The 10,411-nt window shown below is 38.4% G+C and overlaps 1 pseudogene across 1 annotated transcript; it reads right to left on the bottom strand.

The window, feature by feature from the left end:
- Positions 1 to 9,409: 9,409 nt before the first annotated feature.
- LOC101010367 lies at positions 9,410 to 10,176 on the bottom strand (annotated as a pseudogene). The gene has a single exon (XR_641859.4). The product of XR_641859.4 is annotated as a peptidyl-prolyl cis-trans isomerase A pseudogene (transcript).
- Between the last annotated feature and the right edge of the window lie 235 nt (positions 10,177 to 10,411).

Below are 10,411 nucleotides of genomic sequence, written 5' to 3'. Positions count from 1 at the left end.
AGCCCTGAGGGATTTTATCCTTCTGATGAGCAGACGAGCTATAGATACTTATATGATGTTGTTTAAACTTTATGATAAGACACAATATATTAGAAAATGGTTTGCATAAACTGTACATATCAATTGTTAATATAAATAACTTGCATTATGAGTTTGTTTTCCTTGGTGTGTACACTTGCTCATCCCTGGGGATGTGGATGAGCAAAGTGTTATGTTCCACAGCTTTGCTCCTGCTGGCAATGGCACAGGTGCAGAACTGTGGGCAGGATGAATCAAACAACGATTGCATCACTGCCGCCTGTGCTCAGCTCAGATTGCCGTCAGTGGAGGAAATAGAATTCATTAGTTTTCTTTCAGGGCACATGTAAACACGTGGGTTTCAAAGAATGTATAATGGCAGCAAGGAGAAACGGATAAGCTTAGCTTTTCCTTTCCCTGAGCAGCTTTGGCAAAACATGAACTGAGAGGCATTTGGAAGCACTATCTTTGTTAGTAGATATTTGAGAAGAAGGTATCACTATGGCAGAATGCTCTGTTGATAACTAATCACAATTTTAATTCTCTCCCAGGAAGATTGAGAAAATAATATTGATTTGTTAAAGAATCCAGAATGCTATAAATGCTCACAGAAAACATGACCAAATACTCCAACAACAATTTTAAAGAAGTCAGATAATAATAAAATACACAAAAATCACTTTCCTGACACACATGATTAGTTATCTAGTGTGATGAGCTCAAAGCCTCTGTTTTTCATATTTATTTTCCTTTTGGTATTGGTTGTGATAATGCCATTTGACACATGGGGCTCTGGAGTGATGATAGAGCACTGCACTTGGAGAAAAATACAGGCTCTTTACAAAATATTAATTCCTCCAGGGTTCCTAAGATGAAGGGGGTGCAGGAGCAAGCTTAAGCCCAGTTCTAGCTTGTTATATCCCAAACTAGACTGATCTTGGAGATTCTGGTTGGAATTCTGTGATGAGACTCGGGAATCTGTGTTTTTAACAAGCACCCAAGTTACAAACTTGATTCTGCTAGTTTGGAAAACATCACTCGTGTGTATATTCAAAAGTGAAGTTTATTTTTAATGTACTCAGATTTCCTTCTTGTCCAGCTTGATTTAGGTTGACATGATTCATCTACATGAATGTGAATATATATACATAGGCTTGGGAATACAGGTCTCAGCATTTGGGAGAAAACATTAAAAAAAAAAAAAAACCTCCCTGTAATGAATAGAGCAGCTGAAAGGCAAACACCTGGCCTTTTATCTCCAATTATGCTGCTTGGGCTGGTAGAGTGCTTGGGATAAAATGTATTTACACCAAAAACAATCCTTCTTGCTCATTCCTGGTCTATACCTCTTTTCCTTCTTTAAAACATAGTGTTAATTGTTTTTTTTTTTCTAATTACAAAAATAATTCGTGGTCAATGCCACAAATCCCAAGGAAAAAACAAAACAAAGGTCTATAATTTCGCCACTTGGAAATAATCTTACTATATGTTTTCTGAAGATGCAGTGATATATGATTCTCGGGGTTTATAATTACAATACATCATGACCACTTAGTAAGAAAAAGGAATTGTAAGTTGAAACAAGAATGTTAAATGTGGCCAGGCACGGTGGCTCATGCCTGTAATCCCAGCACTTTGGGAGGCCGAGGCAGGAGGATTGCCTGAGGTCAGGAATTTGAGACCAGCCTGGTCAACATGGCGAAACCCTGTCTCTACTAAAAATACAAAAATTAACTGGGTGTAGTGGCAGGAATAGAACAGTATTGCCAGACCTTCTGACTGTTCAAAGGAAGCCAGAAAGCTGGATTTTAAAATTTGATTTTTAAATAGTTCAAATTTCAAATACTTGTGAGTCAATATTCTGAAGAATGAACATAAGCAAAGTTAGCCTGCAGACTACCGTTTCGCACCTTTCACACATGCCTAGAACTAAAGAAAGAAATATTAGATACAGATATAGATATGAATAGACATAGACATTAAAAGATATATATAGAGATACATCTCTATATATCTCACATGTAGACACATAGTAGACAATTTCTATGTGGGAGAATTTTCAAACCAAGGCAAGAATAAAAAACCAGGACAATTTGCATCATCCAGCCTGTGTTCCTTTGATCATTTGGGCAGGGGCTGAGCTGAAGTGTCACTTGGTACTGATTATAAAGAGAAGCTCATTAGGCAAATTTATGATATTATCAAGACTATACGTGAATTCTTCCTAAAATTACTTGATACAAGAAACTTCTGAGTATACACTAATACACAAGGCAATTATGTATTAGCCAATATAAAAACTTCATTAAGACATATATTAAATTGTTGTTTTTGTTCTATGTCCAGAATGCCTCAGTATTCTGAATTGCTGCTGTTTCCCAAAAATAGCAACAATTCATGGCCAGGTGCAGTGGCTCATGCCTATAATCCCAGCACTTTGGGAGGCCGAGGCAGGTGGATCACTAGGTCAGGAGTTCGAGACCAGCCTGGCCAACATGGTGAAACCCCATCTCTACTAAAAATAGAAAAAAAAAAAAAATTAGCCGAGTGTGGTGGTACACACCTGTAGTCCTGGCTACTCGGGAGGCTGAGGCAGGAGAATCACTTGTACCTGGGATGCAGAGGTTGCAGTGATTTGAGATGGTGCCACTGCACTCCAACCTGGGTGACGGAGTGAGATTCTGTCTCAAAAAAACAAAAAACAAAACAAAAAAACAAAAATTAGCCAGGCGTGAGGGTGCACACCTGTAATCCCAGCTACTCAGGAGGCTGAGGCAGGAGAATCAGTTGAACTCAGGAGGCAGAGTTTGCAGTGAGCCAAGATAGCACCATTGGCACTCCAGCCTGGGCAACAGAGTGAAACTCTGTATCAAAAAAAACTTAACCTTGCATGTAAAAAAAAAAAGAAAATAATTTCAAACTTCTTGCTAATTTACACAGACATCCTCAGGAATTATTTCAAAATGGAGACTACTAGCTAAATATGGTTTTACTACTTTCAATCTATACTTATTATGCTTGAAATACAAAATTGTTTAAGGTGACTTAGTTTTTGCTTCTGAAGATTAGAAAACTGTAATTAAGTTTAATAAGAGATATCAGTATATCCATTCACTAGTTCTCTGATATGTAAGATATGACTATTCTTTTTCACATGACACATAAACTAGCTTCTACGAAATTCCAGAAAATGACTTTCAAAAATGTTTGAGCAATGATAACATCATTAATGTAATGATGTGCCTTCCATGTAATACATGCCTTCTCACAAGGTAAAATCTTTAAATAATAAAGTTATTTGAATGTTTAAGATATAGAGCATTTTAAAACATCTTATTTATTTATAGTTACATTTCAGGCAGCAAAACCTAATAGAAGTGAAATGGAATAATTCCACTTTGTATTATCTTTGCTGTGTGGGTATACAAATCTATGTAAAATTGAACAACAAACCAACCCTCAGAAAGATAAGGGTTCTTACTATTTCCTCATGAATGAATTTTTTACGACTAGGTCTTTGGATAATCAACTAGTGGCCTGAATAAGCCACCTAGCATATTATGTATGTACTAAAGCTGAAATAATACATTCCTGAGTTTTAAAATACGTGCTTCTTGTGCCTTACAAATGCAGAAATAATAGTGGAGCGACTTGTGTTTCCTGAATCTAATTCCTGTACTATAGCTTTATAAATATTCTCTGGTGCTTACACATACAGCAGGAGAAGGAACTGCCTAAACAGAAACACTGAGCTGGGCAGTAGGATTTGCCAGGATGATCCAAGTATTTACATGCAGCTATCATCATGAAAAATGCCAGAACTCCTCTGAGTCACCTACCGTCTGGAATAATGAGTACTAGTGCCTTCTAATTCAGACACAGCTGTAAGAACACCAACAGGTGTCCTTTTATTTGTATCTATTGTTGCCTAATGAGGATAAAAATGATTATTGAGCATCTGCCAACCTGATAATATACTACAATTATCCTAACCATGTAACACCTATCAGCCCTTTAACAGGGGTGTAAGTGGAATACATCCAGGTAAAAGTAGCTTAAATCTCTCAGTAGTTTTAGGATATGTTTAATTATTTTGAGTTTCTTCTTAGAAATAACAAAAAGGGAAAAGTGTATTTTTCCTCTTTAGGCCAAACTTGGACATATTAAAATACATATTTGTTTGATTTGAAAAAAATTATTATTCTAAACCATTACCATCTCGTCGTGTTGATCCTGAAGATTAAAAATGGCTCAAAGTTTAAATGTTCCTTTGCCTAAGGTATTTCTAGTACAGTTTTATTCTCTGCTATTACATTTCTAAAAGTACTTACTACTGTAGATCTATTTTCCCATTTTTTTTGTGGTAAAATACACATAAAATTTACCATCTTAACCACTTTTAAGTGTACAGTGGTATTAAATAGCTATAATATTATGCAACCATCACCACTATTCACTACCTTAACACTTTTCATCTTCTAAGACTGAAACTCTATACCCATTAAGCAATGACTCCCCATTTCTTCCTCCCCCTGCCCCTTGGCACCATTCTACTGTCTGTCTATAATTTTGTCTACTCTAAGTACTTCATTAAGAGAATCACACAGTATTTTTGTTTTTGTGAATAGCTTATTTCATTTAGCATAATGTCCTCTAGGTTCATCCATGTGGTAGCATTATGTCAGAAATTCAGTCCTTTTAAGGCTGAATAATATTCCATTGTAGGTATTTTGCTTACCAATTCATCCAACAATGGGCACATGGATTGCTTCCAAGTTTTAGTCATCGCGAATAATGCTGCTATAAATATGGATGCACGAAATCTCTTTGAGACCCTGCTTTCAATTTATTTTGGTACATACACAAAAGTAGAACTGAGGGATCGTATGATAATACTATTTTTAATGTTTTGGGGAGCTGCCACCCTTTTTTACAAAGTGGTTGTACCATTTTACATTCCTAGAAACAACGCTCAAGGGTTATAATTTCTCCACATCCTCACCAACACTTGTTGTTTTCTGCTTTTTTTAAAATAGTAGCCAACCTAATGGGTGTGAGGCAATATCTCATCGAGTTTTGATTTGCATTTGCCTAATTGGTATTGTTGAGCATCTTTTCATGTGCTTAATGGCCACTTGGTATAGCTTCTTTGAAGAAATATCTATTCAAGTCCTTGCCCATTTTTGAATTGAGTAATTTGGGGTTTTTTGGTTGAGTTTTAGCAGTTCTCTGTATATTTTTGGATATTACTCCCTTATCAGATACATGATTTGAAAATATTTTCTCCTGTTCTGTGGGCTGCCTTTTTATGCTGTTGATATTATCTTTTGATGTACAAAATGTTTTCATTTCATGAAGCCCAATTTATCTATTTATTCTTTTGTTGCTTGTGCCTTTTGTATCATATCCAGAAAATGACTGCCAAATCCAGCGTCATAGAGCTTTTGCTCTATATTTTCGTCTAAGAGTTTTATGGTCTAGTTTCATGAAGCGAGGAGCACCCAGATATCATGCCACCACACAAGCCCACACCACACTCTTCTCTGTGTTCTGACACTGAGGGGTCCTCCCCTGCTAGAGATTAGACCACAAGTCTCATCTCTGTACCCCTGGGCAGTGGGCTCATGTCCTGGGAAACCGGGACAAGGCCAATGGATTTCTCCTCTGGCCGTTCAGGCTCAGTCACTGGATATGGTAGGGAGGAAAGAACTGCTCCCAGGTCACCAACAAAATACTTAGGCAAGGCAATAGAATGTATGCTGTGGAGTTTCCCTGCGGAAACAGCCAGGCAGGCAATCTTGGGAAGAACTGGCAGGTATGAGACATATGATTCAGATGGACCTTAGTCCTGCAGCAATGGTGGTGGAGCCTGTCTATGGGGCATATGAGCGTGTCTGGGCCCTGATCACTTCTCAGCCCAGCAGACAGCAGTGTCTGCAGCTGCTTAGGGCAGGATAGAGAGCCTTAGGGGGTGGGAGCCCAGCATTGTGTTTTGCTGCAACTGTCCCGTACACTAAAACCTTTTGGGGTCCACGTGACTTCAGGCAGTGCCTCTGTGTGGTCTCCAGGTATCTCCCTCTGCCAGTGCAAAGGTCTGTGGTAGTCACGGAACCCTCCTGTAGCTAGGGAACTCAGGTCCATGATGGGAATGTGGTACTGTGGTGTTCCTTCACTTACCCTTCCTTGGGTCCAGGTCTAGGTCTGGTGGCTGGTCCTGGCGCCCAGCAGCAACTCTGAGCAGGCAGCCTCTCTTTAACCATGGTATCTTCCATTGCCTCTTTGTTGAATTTCAGTGCTTTCTCACAAAAGGTCTGTTTGAAGTGTGAAGATTTAGTTGATATTTTGGTTCCTCTGCGTGGAAGAGGCACAACCTAGCTATATCTAGCCAGCTATCTTGAATTCTAGATAAGTTTAGAATGTAGCTTCAGAAAACTCATTCATTGGCCTTTAATATTAATTATGATAGAGTATCTCTATTTTATGAAATTAACCCAAAAGTCTATAAATTGTAAATAATATTGGGAATGACCAATGGTTAACTAGAATTAAACTGTTAGTGTATAATTTATAGGCTTATCCTTTCATTATTAATTAACTTAACATGGTCATCTTCTTTGCCCCATAGTTTATAAAGTAGACAATATAAAAGTCTTTCTTAATGTTACATGTTCACATATTATGCTATGTGAAATAAGCCTGTCACAAAAAGAAAAAATGTATGATTCGACTTATATGAAGTATATAAAGTCGTCAAATTCATACAAACAGAATAGAATGGTGGCTACCAGGGGCTGGAAATGGGGGAAACAAGGAATTATTGTTTAATAAGTATAGATTTCAGATTTGAAAGATGAAAAAGTTCCAGAGATCTCTTTCATAAAAATGTGAATATTTTTAACACTACTGTACTGTACACTTAAAAATGCTTAAGATGGTTAAAACATAGTTACAAGCTCATCACATCAAGAAAATAATCGTATCGCACTAATCTTTTAGGAAGGTAATTAGTCTATCTAATGATATTCCAATAAGCAAAATTATCAGAATAATGTTACCAAAAAATACTGTTTTAAGTTACAGTGAAGTATAATTTTAAAGGAATAGGATGTCAATACTGTATTAGTCTGTTCCTGCATTGCTATGAAAAACTACCTGAGACTGGGTAATTCATGAAGAAAAGAGGTTTAATTGACTCACAGTTCTGCAGGCTGTACAGGAGGCATGGCTGGGGAGGCCTCGGGAAACTTACAATTATGGCGGAAGGTGAAGGGGAAGCAGGTACATCTTCATATGGGAGAGTGGGATGGGGGAGAGTTACACACTTTCTTTTTCTTTTTCTTTGAGACGGAGTCTCCCTCACTCTGTCACCCAGGCTGGAGTGCAGTGGCACAGTCTCAGCTCACTGCAACCTTCACCTCCTGGGTTCAAGTGATTCTCCCTCCTCAGCCTCCCAAGTAGCTGGGATTACAGGCATCCACTGTCATGCCCGGCTAATCTTTGTATATTTGTAATGAGAACTCTATCAACGAGCCAGCACTAGGGGGACGGTGCTAAACTGTTAGAAATCACCCCCATGATTAAATCACGTCCCACCAGGCCCCTTCTCCAACACTAGGGATTACAATTCAACATGAGATTTGGGTGGGGACACAGAGCCAAACCATATCAAATACCTTCTATTATTTTCACACTCCCAAAGACAACTGGTAAGATGAAGTCACTTTCTCAAAGACTATGTATTATAGTTCAACCAATTACATTTCCCGCTTGAAAATACATGTTAAAGGCACAGTGATAAATAAGGCAGGGAAATTATTTCCAGCCAATGTTTACAGGGGCTGCAAACAAGCATCTAGGAATAGAGCAATACTGCCTGAATTACCTGCTTTATCTTTGTACTAAGTGATAGCCAGAAAGCCTATAAGAACTAGTGCCTAATTCATAAGTAAATAATTCAATTGATGTAAAAGTTCTTTGAAGGTATATAAAAAATTAGTATTATTAAAAGGCTGCTACAAAATGCTAATCCCATTATAGGAAAAACTTACTACTATTATTCATTTTTGACAAATTAATGCATTTCTGGGAAACTGTAATAGCTTTTGTATTGGTCTTAGATCCCTATTTTCTACTCCTTTGACTTCTACTAGGTCCCACTGACCAGGGTAAGAAAAGGTGTAAAAGGTTTTAGAATATTGGAAGGAGATTTTCTATGAGAAGTATAGTGATTCTGATGTGAGATGAAACTTCTCTATCACAAGAATGGCAATACAGTGAGGTAATTGTAACCATCTAAACTAGAATTCATTGACATTACATAACTGCTAAAAACTATAAAGATCAGAAAGAAGAAAATAGAAAACCACAAAAGTCCCATGCTCTCATTACTAGAAGACAAAAAAATACTTTGAAAATAGATCCAGAATGATCAATTCCAAAATATATTGAAGTAAAATTAATACAGATTTTTTAAACTAAAGAAAATTTAGCATTTCTTCTAGGCAAAAATCAACTTACAATGATTTCTTATTCAAAACCAAACCAAACCAAACTAAAGACTTGGTAACACATTCTTTTGTTATGGTTGTAGGGAAAAAGACCCTCTCATTTTCCCAAGGCTAAGATCCTTTCAGTTTTTTCCATGTCAACTCTGATGTCACCTCCTCGGGGTGGCTTTCCTTGACTACCCAATCCAAAGAATCTGAAGATGTGTTGTTAATTTCTTTACTTATTATTTCTTGCCCCTATCCCAGACAGTAAGGTCATTGGAGACAGGGGCCTTATCAGTCTCGTTAGATACTGCATTCCCATAATAAATGCTTAACAACTCTGCAATGAATGATAGATATCTAAAGGTTAAAAAAAAATCTCTTTAGAGAAAAAAATACGTATCTAATATATGACAACTTTAGAAGAGCATACAATATTTATACATTCTAAACATATAGATTCTCTTGAAATTCTAAGGGCAGTTTGATATACATCAGCATTTCTTAAGATATGAAAATGTGGCAGGAGTGAACTTCTAGTTTTTATACTGTTACCATTAACATTTTTTTTTCTTTTTTTTTGGAGGCAGAGTCTCACTTTATCCCTCAGGGCTGGAGTGCAGTGGTGCGATCTTGACTCACTGCAACCTCCGCCTCCCAGGTTCAAGAGATTCTCCTGCCTTAGCCTCCCGAGCAACTGGGATTACAGGTGTGCACCCCCACGTCCGGCTAATTTTTGTATTTTTAGTAGAGATAGGGTTTCATCATGTTGGTCAGGCTGGCCTCGAGCTCCTGACCTCAGGTGATCTGCCCACCTCGGCCTCCCAAAGTGCTGGGATTACAGGCATGAGCCACCGTACCTGTGTTTTTTGTTGTTGTTGTTGTTGTTGTTGTTGTTGTTGTTGTTACTTAGTTTTTATTTCATAATCATAAACTTAACTCTGCAATCCAGCTAGGCATGGGAGAGAACAAGGAAAACATGGAACCCAAAGGGAACTGCAGCGAGAGCACAAAGATTCTAGGATACTGCGAGCAAATGGGGTGGGGGGGTACTCTCCTGAGCTACAGAAGGAATGGTCTGGTGGTTAAGATAAAACACAAGTCAAACTTATTCGAGTTGTCCACAGTCAGCAATGGTGATCTTCTTGCTGGTCTTGCCATTCCTGGACCCAAAGCGCTCCATGGCCTCCACAATATTCATGCCTTCTTTCACTTTGCCAAAGACCACATGCTTGCCATCCAACCACTCAGTCTTGGCAGTGCAGATGAAAAACTGGGAACCATTTGTGTTGGGTCCAGCATTTGCCATGGACAAGATGCCAGGACCTGTATGCTTTAGGATGAAGTTCTCACCTTCAAATTTCTCCCCATAGATGGACTTGCCACCAGTGCCATTATGGCGTGTGAAGTCACCACCCTGACACATAAACCCTGGAATAATTCTGTGAAAGCAGGAACCCTTATAACCAAATCCTTTCTCTCCAGTGCTCAGAGCATGAAAATTTTCTGCTGTCTTTGGAACCTTGTCTGCAAACAGCTTGAAGGAGACACGGCCCAAGGGCTCGCCGTCGACGGCAATGTCGAAGAACACGGTAGGGTTGACCATGGCTAGCAGTACAGGACTTTCCTCGGCGGCAGCGTCTGCAAAGCCCATACCTGTTTTTTAAACAGCAACAATTCAGAACACTGAGGTATTCAGGACATAGAACAAAAACAACAATCTAATATATGTCTTAATGAAGTTTTTATATTGGCTAATACATAATTACCTTGTGTATTAGTATATATACAGAAGTTTCTTGAATCAAGTAATTTTAAGAAGTTAAGAATACACCTTGGCTGGGCATGGTGGCTCACGCCTGTAATCCCAGCACTTTGGGAGGCCGAGGTGGGTGGATCACCTG

Source organism: Papio anubis, chromosome X, assembly GCF_008728515.1.
Source record: "Papio anubis isolate 15944 chromosome X, Panubis1.0, whole genome shotgun sequence".
In the NCBI taxonomy this organism is placed as follows: Eukaryota; Metazoa; Chordata; class Mammalia; order Primates; family Cercopithecidae; genus Papio; species Papio anubis.
The sequence above is the reverse complement of the archived record's forward strand: the minus strand, read 5'-3'. Positions and strand labels throughout refer to the sequence as shown.